Raw genomic sequence first — 21,892 nt, forward strand, 5'->3', positions numbered from 1 at the left:
AGCTGGAGGTGAACTATTTGTGTCCCTGAGACTTCAAAACAGGAGGCAAGCTCTGCTTCAATCCCTTGGAGATCTTCTTCAAGCAGAAGACTCAGCACACAGCAAAGTCTTTATCCTCGCCTTGGCAGAAACTGCTACTGCAGACCAACCCCAGACAGCTCAGAGCAAAGGGGCAGTACTTCTCCTTCAGTCTTCTCAGCTCTTCTCCTGGGCAGAGGTTCCTCTTGAGTTCCAGAAATGATCTAAAAGTCTGGGATCTGGGCCCCACTTCTTATAACACAAAATCCTTTGTTCTCTGGTGGCAGAGAAACTCTTTGCCCAGCCCAAACCAGTTCTGTCCTCTCTGGTGCAGCTTCCTGGCAGGAGGTAGAGACAGCAGATCTGGTCTGCCTTGGTCTCGTCCAAGGCAGACCAGGCCCATTTAGATGTGAAAGGAATCTCCCCCCTATACTCTGAATGGAGCCCAGGTCTATTTAGCCTAGCCCTGACTCACCCTGGAAAGGCAGGACATGCCTCACCCCCCACCCCTCCAAGTGGCTGTCTGAACAGAATACACATCCCTAGCCACTGTCACTCCAAAACCAGACAGTCAATACACAAACATAGCAGCGGCACACTGGATGGCTAAGCAAGAAAATATCCACTTTCTAAAAGTGGTATTTTCAAACCCAGTATATAAAAATCATTCTTACTAAATGAAGCATCTCCTTATTCTGAGTACAGGCATACCAAACTCTATTTTCCAATATTGTTTCCATGGGCGGTTATACTTATAAAGTGTTATAAGTAAACTCCTCATTCTATCCTATAGGACAGATAGCATTTCAATAGTGAAAAACAAAATTGGCAGTATTTCACTATCCGTACATGCCACACACATCAGGTCATGTCCTCCCTTTCACATACACTGCACTCTGCCCACAGGGGTACCTTGGGCCTACCTTAGGGGTGACTCACATGTAAGAAGAGGAAAGGTTAGGGCCTGGCAAGTGGTTGCACTTGCCAGGTCGACATGGCAGTACTAGACTGCACACAGCCACTGCATGATCTTCAATTGGTTTTTGACATCAATCTCTCACCATCCTCTGTGTCTCACTTTCACGGTACCATGATTTTCATAAGTGAATGGATGAAAGAAAATCAATTGATGCTCAACCCGATAAAACTGAGTTTATCCTCACTGGTGGGCTTGCTAATCCATGGAACTTCAACTTTTGGCCTTCTCTCCTGGGCAACCCTCCTATACGGGTTAGTTCAGCCAAAAGCCTGGGCATAGTGATAAGCAACGATCTGTCCATGAAGGCTCAGATCGGCTCGGTGGTCTCTGCGGGTTTTTTCAACTGCGGAGACTAAAGAAGATTAGCAGATTTTTGTCCAGGGAAGCCCTGACTCTAGTTATCCTGGCATTGATTATCTACCGAATGGACTATGCCAACTCACTTTATGTAGGCATCCCGGCTTATCAACTAAGACGCCTTCAGCTGGTCCAGAATCAAGCTGCCAGGCTTTTCATGGCAACAGTCCAGCCTTCATATCCTCTAAGATTCTACGTTATGCCCCCTCTCGTACCCAGCGATCTTCCCATCTGAATATGTCGGTCACTCCCACTTTTAAACGCAAGAAGCATGGAGGTTACAGATTTATGGCTTTAGCTCCTCAGTTCTGGAATTCACTCCCCGTGGAGATGAGGTCCATTACCTCCTTTGCACTACTCAGGAAACAGCTGAAGACCTGGTGGTTCTCCCAGGCGTATGACAACTAGGCTACCTTACTCACTACCAGGCCCCAAGAAACCGTCCGGTGAACGTGCGCTTAACAATTTTTTTTTACATAACATAACATACCTATGTCATCTACATGAACTGTCTGTACTGAAAATGGGAAGGACCTATGGAGACAAATGGAAAATGGCGACCCCCTGTGGACCACTGAGTAAATATTGCATGATGGACACAGGTGTCTGTGTACTACCCAGGAACACACACTTTGTACCTAGTAAATGAGTCTCTTGAAGTAACAGGATATCAGGGGTGTGATGTTCAACAAACAACATAACGGCCCCTCTTAATTTTAGTTTTCAAACTATTATCAGTCCATGACTTTATACTATATCCCATCTCACAGTCTGACAACAATTCATTAGTCATTCGAATCAAAGTGATCCTGTACAACTCGCTGAAGCATGTGCCTGGTAACAAGAAAAAAATGAAACCCTGAAGAATCTAAACTAAAATCCATCCCCACCCTATATTTCCATCCTAGAAGCATCAGTCACCCCAAATCATATGTAATAATCAACTTTGAAACTCAATGGCAAAAGTGAAAAAAAACAAGCAAGCAAAAGGAGTGATGCACTTTGAATGAAGAGTTCTTTTTCTTTTCTCTTTCAGGGCTTTGTATTGTGCAGAAAAGCTGAACATGAAGTCAGTCCTTTCATAATGGTCTCTGTTGCCACATGCGTGTTATTTCCCCTGAACCCCTGGGTATGGTGAAGACGGTCTGCAGCAGGAGTAACCTCTACCCCCAATGACTTAAGGTGTGCTAGATTCTTTGATGCCGCCTCGGTTTATGTTGTGTTCTTTGTGGGATGAAGATATTTCATCAGACGCCCTTTGAATCCCCTGTATGTGTCAGTGTGAACTGAAGGAGGTTCAAAGGCAATATCTTGTGTGCCAGACACAGCCCAGTGGAGCAGAGGTCCTGTCCTCCAGATCTTAGCCAAGGCACTGAGAGCATCAATGTACATTTTGAAGGGCTTCTCTTAGTGAGCCCACCCAGGCACAGAATTTGTAACTCACTTCAGTCAAATCCAGGACTCAGCAGAAACATAGACAGTGCCTTTATGTTATGTTATGTTATGTTATGTTATAGCCGTACTTTTAGAGCGCACGGCTACCCCAAGGGGTGTCCCGGCGCTTTAGCAAAGAGGCCTGAAAAACTCAGAAACACAAGGCAGAGACGCAGCAGTCACGGAGATCATATGGAGAAAAGCACGGTCTTCAGCTCCTTCCTGAAAGCCAGAAGATTATTAGCTTTACGGAGGGAGAGAGGGAGCTCATTCCAAAAACGAGCCGCCACATATTGGAGGGACCGGCCTCCCATCCGGACTCGTTTCACAGCAGGTACCACCATTTTTGCCAAGTCTGCAGACCGCAGCATCCTCCGCGGAACATAGGGAGCAATGCGCTTCCTGATGTAGCCGGGGCCAATAGAATGAAGGGCTTTAAATGCCAGCGTGAGGATTTTGAACCTTATTCTGCTAGAGATAGGTAGCCAGTGCAGCCTTTTGAGCAGCACTGAGGCACTGGCTCTCCTTGGCAAGCCAAATATGGCTCTAGCCGCCGAATTTTGGACAATTTGCAGTCTGGACAAAAGGTACTTTGGCAGACCTGCAAAAAGCGCATTTGCGTAATCTAACCTAGATCCCACAAGCGCCTGGACTACGGTCTTACGGTATTGCAGGGAAAGCAGTGGCAAGAATCTCCTGAGCATCTTAAGGATGCCAAAGCATTTCCCCGAAAGCCCCAAAATGTGGGGTCGAAAAGAGAGATCGTCATCAAATACCACTCCAAGATTTTTCACTTGGGAAGATGACGTCTCAGGAGGGAACATATCCTGGGGCGACCACGACTTCCAACCAGGATCAGGGGCACAGCCAAAAAAGAGCAGCTCAGACTTATCCGAGTTGCATTTCAGGCTGTGCCGCTGAAACCACGTGAAAACTGCGCTCAGACAGTCTTTGATTCTGTCGCCGTCAAACACCTCTCCCTTCCTGCATGTAAACAGGAGCTGCGTGTCATCAGCGTATGAGATGACCCGGGCCCCATAAGCCTCCGCTACCCTCGCCAGAGGGGCCTTTAACCACTTTCACTATGAAATATAAGTTTGACTTCCCTCTCAGAAAAGACAGCATTGTCTATCAAGGACAATTTAATTGCAAAAACAGCACAGTGTGAAAGTTAAGAGACTGAAGGTACTCACAGGGACTCAAGCCAGGAACCACTTTGTGACAATTGTAAAGTTGAACAACACTGACATGAAGTGCAATTAAACTGAAACAAACATTTCATTTATTTTTGCAAAGATCAGCACTCTTGTGGTGTTCATGCTGATAGCAACGCTTGGCAGGGACGTGTCAGTGTAGCGCCTGCACAGCTTCCAGACGCTTTCATCTCTGAGCAAAGAGCATGCTCCTTCCCCCTTACTCCAGATGAGCGCACATGTATGGGTTTCACAGAGGACAAGGTTTTGAGATTCTTAGGAGCCAAAACAAACTATCCTATTGATGACCTCACAGGAAGTGATGTCACATAATATTTGCCTTTGATAATGTCAGAGGAAGAGACATTAGTGAAATGATAGGAATGATGACTACACAGGTAACATCCAAATCATTAATGCAGACATCCAAATTAACATTACACCGAAAGTATAATCTGTGCAGCCCTCAAGGTGAAATATTGAAATTGTAATGTTATCAAAATGTCTGACAGTGGGTTTGTTGAACTCTATGAAGTGAATAGTGTCTCCCTCTTTAGTTGTAAGCGGCTACTCTGCACACAGTAGAAGTGCGAGCAAAGTCACATATGGAGTACTATGACCCCCTCCCGCCTCCCAGTTATAAGATTCAGCTAGGTGTGAGTGAGACTTCAGCACGACCTCTAAATGTGTGAGTGTCACTCATGATGAGTGAGACTTGAAGGATCTGATGTGTGTGCATTTTCGGATCTGATGTAACTGCTGAGGCAACAAATGCAACTTGCCTGACGGTGCTACGAAGCCCTCCTGCACCTGCACATTGATAGTGCGTGGATGAAGAGTGTCTTATGATAGGAGAGAGGGTTACCACCTGGCCGGTCTTTTATAGGCATGGCATTGCCTGTATTTTCATGTCCCGGCCAGTACAAAAGTAGGAAGATTACTTAAAGCTGGCATTTTTCCTCTAATCAGTGCAAACTTAAAATATCGAATATAAGCAGAAATCACTTTAAAATGTGTTCTAGAGCTGCCTTAATGAATCCTGACTGAAAGTTAAAGTAAATAAAGACAGCAAAGCCATGTTAAAAATGAATACAAACAATTTTTTTCAAAGTCTTATTGAAGAGTAATATCCAGGCCTTTGCAAAATCTTAAAACATGACCAAAAGGCAGGTGGTAACTATAATAAGGGCCTGTATGCAGAACTCTGACATTTGTTAGTGCTGGAATACCCTCTCATCCTCAGACCCGGCACCGGTCACTCACTGTCATGGGACCATCCACTGAGGGAGAAATCTGTGCGCGTCAAACCCGATGGTTCTGTCTCATGAATGTATTGAGACTGCAATCTACTTTATTTTGTTTTATAAGTGAAACTTTGGGGGGAGTGAGTGGGTAAAAATTGCAGAGAAATGCAAAACTTAATTTGGGGTAAATCGTTGGAAAGTTGTTTGAATATACACAGCCCTATCGTCTTTTACCTCACCGCTGAACAGGACTCCCTTGCCCTGAATCGTGGTGTGGAGCTTGCCTGGCTGTCTGCTCGGGGGAGCGCTGAATAAGAGGAGAACCGGGGCATTGCTGGGGTGGTTCCTGTGGTCGGCGCTGATCACGTGTAGGGTTTCCTGGGCCTAGGAGACTACATCTCCCAGGCTCCCCCACGCCGCGCCCGCCAAACACGTCATCAGGAAGTGCCTGAAGGCTCTTAAAACAACTCAACGCCTCCCACAGCGAGGGACGCGTGCGGGCCCGTCCTAGCCCATCAAAGTCCGGAAGAGGCTGGGTTGGGCCCCGTCATTTGGCTTTTATTGGAACACTGTATCCCTGGGACTGCTACTAAGTAAGAATTTTTTTTATTGCCTAAAGACTTTGTGTGTCTAACGGACTTCAACGTTCGATATAGAGTCCCCTGTATGATCTAGGAAAGTCTGCCATATTAGTGATGGGGAAAAGAAAGCTTAATAGATCTAATGGTGCATTGCCAGCAGACAAGAGGAAAAGTACCAATATGTTGTTAATGAACTATTTACCGGGTGCAGTTGGGGCCATAGAGAAACAAATAACTAGTGTTGAAGAGGCACTGTCTAAAGACAAAGAGGGTATGATCACAGGGGCATTGTTCAATAACATTAGTAACGAAGGGACAAAGTCCCCGTTATTGCAAAATACTTCTAACACCAATATCTCAAATAAGTCAACTAATGGTTGTGTCCTTAGTGGAGGGGATGAGATTCTGTGCGATGATCAAGATGTTTTAACATGCCCCCCCCAATAGATCTTGTGTAAAGGAACCGAAAGTACCCCCCCATCAGCTTACCCCCTGTGATACACATAACCCCAGAGGCAATTGAAAATAAGATCCCAGTTGTAATCTCCACTAAAAGTAAGCCCTCTTCGGGGGCACACAGAGGGAAAACACGGGTAAATCGTGTAATAAGCAATACTAAACCGCATACCCCGAGTTGTACATTTGACCCTAAGTCCATATATGCTGACCTGGTATTTGCAATTAAAACACTGATTGGCCCATTAGAGGATAGACTAGTGCAACTAGAAGCGTTCTATTTTGGATAAACTTAATAAATTAAGTGAGCTTGTACCCAGAACATCAACTAGGGATGCTGTAAGGTCATGTAGCCTGATATCCTCTGCACAGAGATATGGAGCACATATCCCCAGCAACCTAGAAAAAACTACTAATGAAGGCGACACATACGGGTTTAATACTACGAACTTGGGTGGTGAAAAGGGGGTAGGAGGTTTAGAAAAAGGAAAATCTGGGATGATATCGCACACTGACACCAACCTTAAGGAAAAGCCGCAGAAGAAATCCAATCATACCCTGCATCAAGAACCGATTACCCTTAATCTTCCTCCGTCCACGGGTCCATACACTATAGTACTGGCAAATGTACCCAAGATAGACGACACTGCTAATGAAAGTTGGGTCACCCTGCGGAATAAGTCCATCCATCACCTGGGATTCAAGACAGGCCTGGCCAAGGAAATGTTTGAGGTTTTTAAAATGGTGCGACGTGTGTCCTGGGTGGGCTGGGAGAAAAAGATATGGTCAGGGGATTGTGTGGTCTTGTCCTTGGGCTCCCCCGCCAAGGTCCATGAAATCTTGAATCGTGTGGGGCAAAATGACCCCAGAACTGATGTAATAAAAGTTCTCCCACTGGGTTTCTTTTATTGTCCTCGCCGGCTAACGAGGGAATGTTATGCCAAGGAATGACTCTCACGAAGACAAACTGACCCATAAAGTTACGACACATAACAGATTTGGCCCATTGGCCGACTTAGAAGAGGTGGACTGACTTCATGATGGCCCTTCTCAAAATCGGAGTACAGCTCAAATAGTGAATATATCACGAGGGGATCAGTTAGATAAGGTCCCAATAGAAGGACAGAATGCGCCTAACTTATTAGCGGATACAGCCTCCTCGTTTTCTAATAACGTCTTAGATTGTGACACAAATAAAAACGCCTGTGCAAATTTGACAAGCCCATGCATTATACAAGCTAGCTCTGAAGCAGGCATTTGCAAGGTTATAAAGGACGCAGCACGTGTGGATGCTGCTGCTAAATGGGAAACATCTATGCCCCTTACTAATAATGTTTGTTCCCCACTTGTTAGCCCACCATTATCCAGAGGGCCCGTAAGGATAGTTTCCTGGAATATCTGTGACCTGGAGAGTAAAGTTTCTAATAATGTTTGTGGGGATTGTATACAGAATTGAGATATACTATGCATCCAGGAAACCTGGCTTATAAACGAAAAACATTTGGATGGTTATAAAACCTTTCATATTCCAGCGGTGCGCTCCATGCATGGTAGACACAAAGGGGGAATCTGTGTATATGTATCAAATTTGCTGAGGGTCCGGAGAGTCAAAATGATGAAGTGTTCCCCTTACTACCAAATGGTATCTATCCACTTAAACTCGGGCACAGAGTTGCTGGTGGTAAACTTCTATAATACCATTAAAAACGCTAATTTTATAGAAGTGATGAAAAAGTTTTCAGAAGATTTAAACTATCTCTGTAAAAGGAAGAGACGTAATTTTGGTATTGGGAGGGGATTTTAATATTTATTTATTTATTTATTTATTTTTTAACATTTAATATAGCGCGAACAAATGCCCGCAGGCGTCTCGGCGCTGTAGTCTGCAACTCTCCTAACTTTGGCTTCAGGCTTTTAGAGGTTAAACAACCATGTTTTCAGCTGTTTCCTGAATGACAACAGATTTGGGCTAGCTCTGATTGATTGCGGAAGAGTATTCCACAATTTAGGGGCAGCAACCAGAAAGCGTCTGTCTCCCCAGTTTACTAATCTAGTACGTGGCACTACTAGATCATTCATCTTCGCGGACCGAAGTGGTCGGGAAGGTTGGTATGGCATGAGGTGTTTTCTCAGAAATTGCGGGGCTTGTTGGTGCAAGGCTTTGTACACAATGCACAAGGTCTTAAACTTTATTCGATTCTTTACAGGAAGCCAATGAAGCTCTCTCAGGGTGTTAGTTATTGGTTTAAATCTGGGGACACCTGAGAGTAGCCTGGCCGCAGCATTCTGCACTAGCTGCATTTTTTTTATGACCCTAATTTGGGCATTGGCAAACAAGCCATTGCAGTAGTCTAGTGCCGACAAGACCAGGGCACTTACCAAGGTTCTGCCTACAGAATCAGGTAGAAATGGCAAGATCTTTTTTACCAACCGTAATTTGTAAAAAGCCACCGAGGTCGTCTGATTGGCATGAGCCATAAAATTCAGATTATCATCGAAGGTGACACCTAAGTTTCTCACCTTCGTAGTTGGTTTAGGCAGAGTTCCAAAAGATAGTGGCCACCACGCCGAGGACCAGCTGGGGCTGAGGTGACCGAAAGTTATCACTTCGGTTTTTTCCGAATTCAACTTTAAGCGACTTTCGGACATCCATCGGCCAATAGCCTGCATTCCTGCCTTAAAACTCTGCGCTACTTCTTCCCCATCATCTCTGATCGTCAGAATCAACTGGGTGTCGTCAGCATATGAGGTAAGGTTCATCCCGTGCGCTTTGATGGTTTTTGCGAGGTCCGACACATAGATATTAAAGAGTGTCGAACTCAGGGATGAACCTTGAGGTACCCCACATGGCAAGGACAACTCTGTTGACTCGAATTGTCCCACAGTGACTGCCTGAGATCTGTCCGCCAGAAATGATGTCAATAGATTCTTCGCTAGGCCCCTTATTCCCATCCCCTCGACACGGTCGACCAAGATTTTATGGTCGACCGTGTCGAACGCAGCTGACAGGTCTAGAAGCACCAATAGTGCTGATCCCCCTTGATCTCGGATCAGTCGGATGTCATCTGCTGCCTTGATGAGCGCTGTTTCTGTACCATGAAACTTACGGAAACCAAATTGAGTTTCATCGAGCAGCTGGTTTTGCTCGATGAATTCCGCAAGTTGAGTGTTCATGGCTTTTTCTGCCACTTTTGCTAAGAATGGGAGGTTAGCTATGGGCCTATAGTTTTTTAACTCCGCTTTATCTAGGCCAGATTTCTTCAGGAGTGGCTTTAGTAAGGTTTTTTTTAGAGGGGTGGGAAAGATTCCAGTTTGGAACATTAGGTTGCAGATCTGGGTTATAACCGGAATCAAAATATCCATTAATGGGCGTAAGGTTTTCAAAGGACAAGGGTCCAGTGCTGAGCCTGATTTAATGGATTTGATGATATCCTGGGTTTGATTTTCCGAGATTTCCACAAACTGCGAGAAAGTTTTGTCAGTATGTGGCCTCTTTATATCATTACTTTTTTGTTTATCGAAAGTAGTAAATGAAGAAAAGATATCATTTACTTTAGTAAAGAAGTAAGTAGCTATTGAATCACAAAACTTTTGTGAGGCTGGGGGATTCAGATCAGGAATTGCTCCTGCAAGTTGTTTAGTTATGTCAAAGAGCTTTTTGTTAGAGTTACTACAATTCTCAATTTGCTCCCTGTAGTATTTCTTTTTGGCTTCCAGGATCAAAAGCTTGTACTTAGTTAGCAGCTTCTTGTACTCATCTTTACTTTCCTCATCATAATTTTTCCTCCAGTGCCTCTCCTTATTTCTACAAAGCTGTTTGTGTTTTCTAAGTTCCTCTGTGTACCAGGGTGCCGAAGGAGAGTTCCTGTTTTTGGACATTTGTTTGATTGGTACTAGTTCGTTAGTAGCGTGAACCAGCCAGTCATGGTACTGTTTTGTTGCAATCTCTGGGTCAGTAGAAAGAATAGGTTTAGAGTTGTCCAGAGATACTCCAAGATTAGGAATGCTAATATCTTTCCATACTTTGAAAGATTCCTGCCTTGAGGGGGGCAGTTTAAGGGAAGGAGCCTCACTAATTTTTATAGTGCCTAATATTAGATGATGGTCTGTCCAAGTCATAGGGAGGACATCAGTTATCGATAGGTTTTGTAAATTGGTAAATACACCATCTAAGGTGTGGCCTGCGTTATGGGTAGGTCCCGTCACCAACTGTGACAGGCCGCAGACCTCCATTTCTGACTGAAGGGCCATGGTGTCTTTGTCTTCAGGGCTGTCTAAGTGGAAATTATAATCTCCTAACAATGTTATAGATTTCTCGGTTGCTAGTGATTCTAGAATAGTGGCAATTTCTATGAGAAATCCCGACCGCGTCTCAGGTCGTCTATATAATAATACACCTCTGAAGTTATAAGACGGGGACAGGTAGATATCATACTGAAATGACTCACATGTCGTGGTAGGAATTGTCGTAATCCGTATTTTAAAAGTGTCCCGGGCTATTATAGCAATTCCTCCTCCTCTTTTGCCTAATCTATCCTGTCTATAGGCTTTGAATCCTTTTGGGATGGCTATGACAAGATCTGGGTCCGATGTTTTGTCCATCCAGGTCTCTGTTAGGAACATCACGTCAATATTCCTGTCTACAATTAAGTCCGCAATTTCTTGCCTATGTTTGGCCAATGACCGAAAGTTAATAAGAGCAAAAGTGGGATTCTTTGTTATCTGTTTTTGATTTTGAACGTCGCTTCCCACTAAATTGTTTAGGAGGGGAATGGATACCTGACAGTGTTTGCAGGTTAATATAGAAGAAGACTTTAAATCGTCCAAACTGTGCTTAATACATCCTTCATTTGGCTGTGGACGCAAATCTGTTAACATAGCATGTGTATAAGGTAAAAAGCGGGCAGGCATGGCAGAGCCAGGGGGGGTGGCCCTCGGCCCGTGCCCGGCGCGGACGGGCGCAGACGGGCTCGCCTTTGGCGCGCCACCGGCGCGCCCGCTGCGCCCGCCCGCTGCGCGGACGGAGTGACCCCATTATTTTATATCCTGCCGAGGAGGGTGGGAGGCGTCCTGCCACTGGACCGCCAACCCTTCCTCCATCCAAGATGGCGCCCCTGTCCCGCGTCGGCAGCCCGCAATCGGCCACGCCGGGATGAGGGGGTGAGTAAAGCACGCCTCGGTGCAAAGAAAATCTTGCACTCGAGCGCACAGTGTTGGCCAAGTAATTAAAATAGCAACAGGTTAAAATATGTACAATCGTTAAAAATGACTGCAATATCAGCGTGCTTTAAGAAAAAGGGATAGCAGGTAGAACCCCCGGCTTTCCGCCTCAGGGGAGAGTACACATATACAGCGAGCGTTGTGAACAGCGCTCCTTAAGTATCCGGGAGGGTGGGAGGCGTCCTGCCACTGGACCGCCAACCCTTCCTCCCTCCAAGATGGCGCCCCTGTCCCGCGTCGTCAGCCCACAATCGGCCACGCCGGGATGAGGGGGTGAGTAAAGCACGCCTCGGTGCAAAGAAAATCTTGCACTCGAGCGCACAGTGTTGGCCAAGTAATTAAAATAGCAACAGGTTAAAATATGTACAATCGTTAAAAATGACTGCAATATCAGCGTGCTTTAAGAAAAAGGGATAGCAGGTAGAACCCCCGGCTTTCCGCCTCAGGGGAGAGTACACATATACAGCGAGCGTTGTGAACAGCGCTCCTTAAGTATCCGGGAGGGTGGGAGGCGTCCTGCCACTGGACAGCAAACCCTTCCTCCCTCCAAGATGGCGCCCCTGTCCCGCGTCGTCAGCCCGCAATCGGCCACGCCGGGATGAGGGGGTGAGTAAAGCACGCCTCGGTGCAAAGAAAATCTTGCACACGAGCGCACAGTGTTGGCCAAGTAATTAAAATAGCAACAGGTTAAAATATGTACAATCGTTAAAAATGACTGCAATATCAGCGTGCTTTAAGAAAAAGGGATAGCAGGGGAGAGTACACATATATAATATAAGTGAATGTAACCTGAATGAATGAAGATTCCGGGAAAACGACTGGGAAGAAAGTGGTGGCATGAACAATCTTGTACATACAGACAGAGGGGAAAAAATAAATGACATTATGGCCACATTTGATCTTGGTTTTGCAAATATGTTGTGCTCCCCGAAGGTTAAATTTAGCTCGACCTTTATAGCAAGGGGTTTCCAATCTGTTATTGATTTCATCATTCTACCTACTAGATACTCCAACTGGGTGGAAAAGTTTGTGATACATCCAAATGGCCTTAGTGACCATTTGCCCCTTAGTTTGAATCTAAATTTACCTGATTGTAATAATTCCGCCACCATTGAGTCCCTGGCATGGTCGCAAGAAATAGTATTGGCACGCCAAAATGGCTTTGCATTAAAGTGGGGTAAAATAGACCCAATAAAAACTAATGCTGATATTATATCTAAGGCACTGTCATCCATCCTGGTTTGCCTGGATGAGGAGTCTACTAATGATGAAATCTTGGATGCCTTTGGGCATGTCACCACCGTCATTCAAGATTCTCTCTCCAAACCAAATACTAAGAAACATAACAAGAGTAATGGATGGTTTGACTCGCAATGCACTAAAGCCCACACCGACCTTAAAGCTGCACTTAGCGCTAAACCTAGGGACTATGAATTCATTAGAGTTTGTAGAAAGATCTATAACTTAGCCCGGATCCTTCGGAAAAAAGAAATAAAAGAACTGGCTTGGCAAAATTTGCTGAAGGCCTCGCAATGTAGAGACTCTAAACTGTTTTGGCAGACAGTAAACACTCCCTATTTTACTAAAAAAGATATCGCGAGAATAGAAGTCGCCATAGATGAAAGTACTTGGATAGACTTCTTTTCGAATGTATATAAAAAAGATGTTGGAGACCCGGGTATGCCCCTAGAGGCTAATGAGCTGGGTGACCAAGAGCAGGAACACTCCCCGATAGCCATAGAAATTTTATATGAGGAAGTCTTACTTGCAATAAACAACAGCAAAGGAAACAAAGCCCCGGGTCCAGACGGAATCCCAAACGATATTTTTAAGATGACCACCGAACTTTGGGCCCCAATTTGCACACATGTCCTAGTGGCCTGCTGTGCTAAAGGATTTAATAAAACCGGGTCCGAATCGGTAATAATACCTATTTATAAAAAAGGGGACAGAGAGAATCCAGCAAAGTACAGGCCTATATCTCTCCTGGATTCTCTCATGAAGATCGCAGGTAGGGGGGTCCTAAATAAATTTCAAATTTGGGCAAATGATAACAATATTCTCAGTCCGGTCCAGTATGGTTTTAGGGAGGGGATGGGCACTGTGGAGCAGGTCCTTAACTTTGTGATGCTACAAGGGAAATACACCCAGGCAAAGGCAGGATGTCTATATGCCATATTTGTCGACTTCACAGCCGCTTTCGACTGTGTGGATCATGTTAAGCTGTGGCAAATATTGAAAGAAATTAGGGTGGAACCTGCTGTATGCACTTCCTTCGACAGCTGTACTCAGGTGCAACTACGACGGTGAGACATGGGCTGAAGGGAGAATGTACTGGGCCTTTCCGCATAGAGAAGGGAGTTAGACAGGGCTGTGTCCTGGCTCCATTCCTCTTCCCCATATATACGAACGCTTTGGAGGGGGAATTGGAGGCCAGCATAGTTGATTCCCCAAGGTATGGAAAAAAGCAGGCTGTCTCCCTTCTCTATGCGGATGACGCAGTGCTAATGGCCAGAACCAGGATAGGTGCCCAGAAGGCACTCTCTAAATACACAGAGTTCATGGAAATAAGGGGTTTAAAAATTAATGCCAAAAATCGTTTGTGATGATGTGTGGGAAAGGCCGGGCTAAATGTAAAGCTATCCAGATGGATGGCCTTTCAATTGAACACACTAAAACCTTTTCTTACTTGGGGGTGCTACTAGATGGCTCTGGCTCATGGGGTCCCGCGGTTAAGAGTAGGACTCTATTGTTTAAACATTCAATTGCAGCATTAATGAATTTTGCTAAAAAACTAGGGAAAAGACCTCCTGAAATTCTCTTAAAAATATATATAGCTAAATGCAGAAGCATTGCACTCTACGGGGCGGGTATTAGGGGCTTTCGGAATGTAGCGTCCATTCAAATAGCAGAAAACTGCTTTTTAAGATATCTATGAGTGCTTCCTCAAGGCACGTCAGTTTTCAATTGTCATGCTGAACTAGGTATGGAATTTATTTCCGACCTTATAAAATTACAACCAATCTTACTCTGGCAGAGAGCATGGGCCTCAGAAGCGTTGGGCCTTAACCGGGAAATTATTAAGGATGTTATGGCCCTGGATAACGCAAAACATATTCCATGGCTAGAGTACGTAAGGAAAACGCCAATTGATCTGCAAAGGCCGGAACTTTATAATAACCCGGATTTAATCAGTGGGTTATCTAGAAAGGAATTAAACAGTTTATGTATGAACCATTTTGAGATGTTAAGATGCTCCGGTGAACTTACTAAAACAACAGTAATTCAACATCAAATGACCTTGGCTGCTATGCGATTCAGCCCTATTTATCTCTTTGTACTATAGGTTTCGACCGTTTTATTTTGAATATTTTTAGATGTGAATTATTTCTTCGCCTGGTAACTTTTCCATCAAAAAACGATTGGTCAAGAACTTTGGAACTTTGCTCATGCGATACTTTATCATTGCAATCTACATTCCATGTGATCCTATTCTGTAAGTAGTACGAGAAGGAACGTAGAAAATGGACTAGACATTACTTGAGACAGGGTTCCTGGCGGCATTGCCGACCAGCGAATTTATGTTTACAGCAATTGGAAAATGGAAAATGTATTATGATCATGACTGGTTTTTTAAAAAGTATCCTGAGGAAATGGAATTCTATGAACTGTTAATTTTTATAAAGTAAATGCTTTAGATTGATAAATGTACCAATTTAATACTATTTTATTGTTTTTTAAAGCCTGGTTCCTATTCATTATGAAATGGTGTATATATATTTGTTGCTTTTATGATTTTAATTTATTGTTAAAATCGAATAAAGCATTTTTGATTCTGATTTGATTGATACACAGCCCTATCAAATATAAAGAATTAGCCACAGAAACAGGAAAAATTGAGAAACAGAAAAACGTTAACTAGTTTTATTCTAGCAGTTTTCTTACATTTTCATGTATTTAATGAAATTCAGGCTGTCATTTCCAATTCACTCTTAAAGACTGGAGGCAGTGGGCGGTGGGCCACCAGAGGGCGCTCCTCGACCGCTGATGAAACACTGAGCTGCACATTGTTTGAAAGGGAGAAGGGTTTCCTCTTCTGGGTCAGCGGCGGCAGAGACAGCACCAGCAGCGGTTGTGTCCAACCTGTTGCAGAGGAGGAAGGAGCCCTGTCTGGTGGGCAGTTACCTTCATCTTCAAACCCTCACAGACCCCCCATCAGACCCCAGATCTGCCCCCCGACCCCAGATCTGCCCCCCAGCCCCAGGCGGAGGAGAGAGGCTGGACACGTCTGCACAGGTCTCTGCTCAGGTAGGAGATTGTTAGCACCTTCTGCTGGGTTTGTAGAAATAGACTGAATAATCCTGGAGGGAATCTCTGCAGGAGCCGGGCAGAGCTGGGCTCTTCTATCCGGGGCCCCTGGGGCTGAGCTGGGCTCTTCTATCCGGGGCCCCTGGGGCTGAGCTGGGCTTTTCTATCCGGGGGCCCCTAGGGCTGAGCTGGGTTCTTCTATCCGGGGGTCCCTGGGTCTGAGCTGGGCTCTTCTATCTGGGGGTCTCTGGGGCTGAGCAGGGCTCTTCTATCCGGGGGCCCCTAGGGCTGAGCTGGGCTCTTCTATCTGGGGCCCCTGGGGCTGAGATGGGCTCTTCTATCTGGGGCCCCTGGGGCTGAGCTGGGCTCTTCTATCCGGGGCCCCTGGGGCTAAGCTGGGCTCTTCTATCTGGGGGACCCTGGGTCTGAGCTGGGCTCTTCTATCCGGGGGCCCATGGGGCTGAACTGGGCTCTTCTATCCGGGGGCCCATGGGGCTGAGCAGGGCTATTCTATCCGGGGGCCCCTGGGGATAAGCTGGACTCTTCTATCCGGGGCCCCTGGGGCTGAGCTGGGCTCTTCTATCCAGGGTCCCCTGGGGCTGAGCTGGGCTCGTATATCCGAGGGCCCCTGGGGCTGAGCTGGGCTCTTTTATCCGGGGGCCTCTGGTGTGGAAAGTGACCCATATTACTATCGATGCCCGGGCTGCTGCCGCAAGTCGCCTCTTAGTTCCCATTCTGAATAGTTGCCAAATAAAGAGACGGGCGCTGGAAGCAGGAATCACAAGAACAGGATTTATTACTCATGAGGAGAGCCTGTCATTTCGGACACGAAACACAGTGTCTTTCGGGTGGTGCTCTAACAAGTTCTCTGAGGCCTGGCCTCTTATACCCTGGTTTATGACATATGACCTTCCTTTATTACAATCAAGACATTGTGAAGCAAGGAAAAAAAAAAGACATCCCCGTAATCCTCGTGTCAATCCCACCCCACATATATCCACAATAGGGGCCCTCACCCTGCTGACATCAGGAGGGGGCAATAACGCAGCTGAGTGTTCCACCAATTCTTTGGATGTGTGCGCCTGATCGTTTTCCAGGGGGTGGGGAGGTCAGGATCAATAGTGGGTCCTTTGAAGAGGAGTGACTTCATACAATAAGGGGCAGTAAACAGTATCTCCTGGCTTAGGCGATGGCCTCGGACCTGTGTGGACAGTCAATTGTGGAGGGAGGATTTACCAACATAGGGGTTATTCATGAAAGGAAAGGAGGTGTTTGGTCAGGCGCGAGCGTGACTCCCAAGGACAGAGTCTTGCAGAAGAAGAAGGTTTATGACTTGCCCATGTGAGGGAGGAGGGGGGAGCCAGGGTGCGCAAAGGGACAGAGTCACAGGGAGAGTGGTCTCATGACCCGTACATGAGAGAACGGGGGCAGTCAGATACAGCTGGGGGGGTTATGTCAGCTGAGGCGAAGGATGCTTCTTCGAGAGGAAAATGGGGGTGCGTGGGTCAAGCAGGAGGGTTATTTTTCAGAGCAGGGTCGCGCAGAGGGAGAGGGTTTTATGGTCTATGCACATGAGAGTGGGGGGGGGTGTTCAAATGTGCGCAGGAGGGAAGCCGGGGATTTCAATGAGCGGGCAAAGAGGCCATGGTGCCTAAAATGGCTATCAGGTACATGCGGGCATGGGACTTTGTTGGTGGAATGATGCGGTCAATATTTCACGGTATTCATGGTGCCTACAGGGATGGGAATGGAAAAAGGCAAATGAACGCCGCTTATGTACATTCATTTTTCTAATTTCCACAGTCGCCGCTTTTTACATAAGAAAGTTAATTTCCTAATCGATGGGTGTACACACAAACATGTATGGTTGATGAAAATTTGTCAATACTAGCAGATTGCATATAATCATGAGCAGTCGATGTGATTGGCAGAATGCAACACACAGGAAATTGCATTTGCAAAGGTACTACATAGCATAAATGCTTCTGACTTTCTCAAGAATGTGACCAATGAACATTTTGACCAAATAGTTTGAGGGAGGAATTCAGTTCAGTTCACAAGATCTTTTCGTCACAGTGTCTTTTTAGCAGTGAGCCATCACTGGTAGGCTCTAGTCCATATCCTTTCGTTGGCGCTGTTGAGCACCGGCGGTGGAGCTATAGGTCCAGCTCGGATCTATCCTTTCACGTTGCAAGGTGCGGTCTGTCCTCTGCTGTTAGACCACAGTCCTGTTCCCTAACCAATCCTTTTAGTGGCGCCTTATGCTTGGCACCTATATTTCCGTGGCATAACCCCATTTCCACCTAAATGCTGTTCTTCCTTCGGCAAAAAGTCACGTGGAAAAGAGGGTGTGTGGTTCAATAGTCGATGGGAGAGAGGGCGGAGGGGGGTCAGATTTCCTGGGACACACAAAAGGGACCAAGGGAGCAAAGGATAACAAGCAAGCAGGCCCATCAATCGGGCTTGAAAAGGGGGACGGAGGCTTCAGGCACACGTGGGTTAGCGGACAGAGAGCTTCAGGACAGCCCTTCATCCTTTCGTTTTCCGCGTTTGAGAGTGCTGCCTCGTCCCGTATCTTGCTGCGCTGCGGCTCCACCTTTGGTCGAGGTCACATGTGTCTCATGATCTGCAGCCAGGCTGTGTGTCACATCCGACCCTTCTCCTCCAATGATCGTATATCTTTGAATGGGTAAAAAACAAGTTTTAGAGAACTGGCAGGAGAAGAGATTTTTACATGTGAATTCCACTCGCAATCCTAGCACTTGGGGGTTATGCTCATTGGTCATAGTCAGAGGTCTATTACCATGAAGAAAGTATGTGGGTATTTCTACTGTATTCGCACCAAGTCTAATCGGCGTTCATTCATGACACATATGGACAGAGGTCAGACTCCTATCACTTGCGTATTTCATCAAAAACTCCAAATTTGGCAACATTCAGGGGAGACTCGTCCTTCTGGCCCAAGCCTTAACAGTAATACATTTCCCTTTTAGAGCTGGCTAACTCTTCCAAACAGAGCGGGGGTGCAAACATCGAAAGGCATGGTTAAACAGGTTTTCCTTAAGGGGCGGCAGTTATTCATGGTCGTCAGTTATACATCGGCGGGGACAGCAGCTGGGGTCAATCAAGTGGGGCGGGGACTCTTCAGGCATTCGCGCTTAAGTGCAAAGGGGTGGGGCAATCCGGGCATTGGGGGGGGGGTCAATCTGGACATTGGCGCTTGTCTCTAATGAACTGAAAAATAGGGTGCCATTTGACATATAGTTCCCCTATAAAAGGCCAGATTAGGGCTCCTTAGTCGTTTTACCTGTCCTTTCTTTCTTAGCCAATTCAAGTTCATTCATTTTGCAGAAAGGAGAGGTAGCAATATGGCAAGTTACAATCGTTTTAATTTCTGTCAATTTTGCTGAACACCTTCGTGTTCAATAAGTGTCCAATCAGACTGGTGCCAGCGGGGCACAATTTTACCACAAAAAGGAAGATGGAACAGGGGGACTCTCATAGAGAGTGAGAGTCGTCCGCAACCTAAACGAGCCATTCGGTACACGTATGACATGTAGGGAGAGAAGGAGAGAGAGAGATAGATAAAGAGGGAGAGAGAGAGAGAGAAAGAGAGACGTGTACGGGAATAGGTCATTTTAGTGCGCTCACAACACAGAACAGCAGGGGTCAGGTAACAAAGAGACGCGAACAGAGGGGAGACATAGACCCACATAGTACATGCACACAAGCTCAGACGAAGGAAGACAGTACATGTATTACATACACAAGAGATTCACGACAAAACATAGAACAGTTATTGGCCAAAAAGATCTTTCTGCATGCTGCGCATCTTTAGTATCCTATTTATCTGCGTGCTGAGCTCTTTTTACCTTTCCTCCTTTTCCTCTCGTTTACTATCTTTGTGAGCGTTCTCGATTACTAATACTTACACCTCGGTCAGCCGGTCAGAAATTAACCTGGTCAGACTATTGCCCATGGTTGGATCTTAAACCACTTTAGAGTTTCTTCTTTTGGTGAGAAGTTCTCCAGGCTGAGGCAACGGAGGGTATTGATCGGGAGAACAGTCGGACAGCTTGGTTATATCTATAAGAGTACAAGAAGGAGGTGGTACATTTTGAACATCAACAACATTCCTACTTTCCCAGACGGGTGGTGCCTAGGTAACCCTTACCCCGGGACTTGTCCTTGTCTTTTCCCTATCTAGTCATACGTCATGGGTGCACTATCTGGCGTGCTGGTTCGAGTCAAATTCCGTCATACAGTACTAGCCCGTCAAGTTTCTATATCAGTCCATCCTCCCAGTCGCTATGTTCTAAGGAGGAACAGTCATATCTAAGTCTATGTCTTTAAAAACTCGTTAGCATAAGTACTATGCTCAGATCCCCTCCTTCCCCTTTCGTCGGTCGTTCGATCATCACTCCTCCATACTTCAGCCGATGTTCCGGCGCAACCTGCAGAAGGGAGGAGAAAGAAGGGGGTGGGGGGGCAGCATTCGGAACACATCAACGCGCATAAATCCGAAAAAGTTTTTACCTACCACATACTCGACCTATCTCCACGGGGTGCATTCTCTATCATCTCGGCGTTTAAGCCCAGAGGGACCTGTAGTGTTTTAGATAGATAATCGTCGATGGTCTGTGTATCTACATGAATCACTTGATCGTGGCCTTTTAGGTCATGTGCAAGGGTGGTGGTCAAGTGGCATTTCTTTGGTATCGTTTAAGGGCGTCTAGAACACTTTTCCGGCTGCCTGTGACACATAATGTAGCTGCTAAGTATCGGGCCTTTTTAACCTTCAACCTTAATCATACTGCATGTATTTTACTTATGTCGGTGACAGTAGCCATACATTTCAATAACATTCATAAATACAAACGCTACGATAATATTTGCGTGTTCAAAGATTTTAATGAAAAGGTTGGCGCACAAATACGGGCCTACAACCCAGTGGGCCGGCTACGGAGCAGACTGGAACTGTGCATAAGAGGAACGAAGTCGGTGGCCATTTATTTCACAAAGTGCAATGAAAAATCGTATCGAACCTTCTTAAGGGGCAAGTATAATGCGTGCCAAGCTTTCAATAATATCATCTCATTATCCTACTATTTACTCAAGACCTAACGTATATCAATTCATTGTCCAAATGCTCAATCAGTGCCTATTTCATACCAATTCATTGCTTCCAACACATAATTAGTACCCACTCTAAATCAGTTCACTGTCCCAGCACATAATCAATATCCATCTTATATCCTTCCATTGTCCAAAAACTGCATACATATCTTGGAGCATCAAAGCTGAGCAATCAGGGTGCAACAAGGATTTTTAAAAAGTCTCATTTTGTATCGACGCCATTTTGGGCGAGGTCAGGCAAGTCCCAGTATAGTCAGATTGCCTTTACTGACTCGTGGTTGGACCAGAACCTCTTTTGGCAGTTCAAAAAGTTTTTCGTAATGGGGTAACAGACTAGCAATACGGACCATCAGTCAAAAGTGGGGAGGGCGGCAACAATCTTTCCTACCGGGTCATTCTGGTGTTCCACCGGAACTGAACAAGTCTGTATCTTTGCTGCATTTTAGCCATTTCCAAACTGAGGCTGGCGCCGGCAGGAGTGCGCCGACGTCTCGTGGCTCCATCGGAGGACGGGGGCGGGGGGCGCCTCGTGGAGAGGTCGGCCCCCCCGGCTCTTTTAGAATCTTCAAGGTTGAGGAGCACAGGGCATGTGCCCGTCCCGGTCAAAAAAAACGCTTTTTGAGATGGACCCTCTTCAAGCAGGAGCGTTGGGGTGTCGCTGGAAGCCTCCACCTGGAGGGAGGTGGGGGAGGCTCGTTCGCGCCGCCTCCCCCTTCCAGCGACCCCGCGCCGTTCTCCGGCTCCAGCGCTTCGGTATTGGCCGTGCCAGGCAATGAAGATGGGGGGGGGGGGGGTCGGAGGCAGAGGCAAGACATCCCCCCCTTTCCGTGGCGGGACTACCTGCAACTATCAGGGGTTGCCGCTGTGGCGGGACTTCCTGCAACTCTCAAGGGTTGTCGCTGTGGCAGGACTACCTGCAACTCTCAAGGGTTGTCCAAGCCATAATTGAAAAAGCGCTGCCGACCT

At 46.1% G+C, this 21,892-nt stretch overlaps 1 pseudogene across 1 annotated transcript in view; it reads left to right on the top strand.

The window, feature by feature from the left end:
- The first annotated feature begins 5,689 nt into the window (after nucleotides 1-5,689).
- Nucleotides 5,690-21,892, top strand: part of LOC147737209 (uncharacterized) — a 121,199-nt pseudogene continuing 104,996 nt past the window's right edge. The window contains exon 1 of the transcript XR_015295577.1: nucleotides 5,690-5,818. The product of XR_015295577.1 is annotated as an uncharacterized LOC147737209 (transcript). The remainder of the gene's footprint in view (nucleotides 5,819-21,892) is intronic.

This window comes from Lissotriton vulgaris, chromosome 1_1 (assembly GCF_964263255.1).
Source record: "Lissotriton vulgaris chromosome 1_1, aLisVul1.2, whole genome shotgun sequence".
NCBI classification, from domain to species: domain Eukaryota; kingdom Metazoa; phylum Chordata; class Amphibia; order Caudata; family Salamandridae; genus Lissotriton; species Lissotriton vulgaris.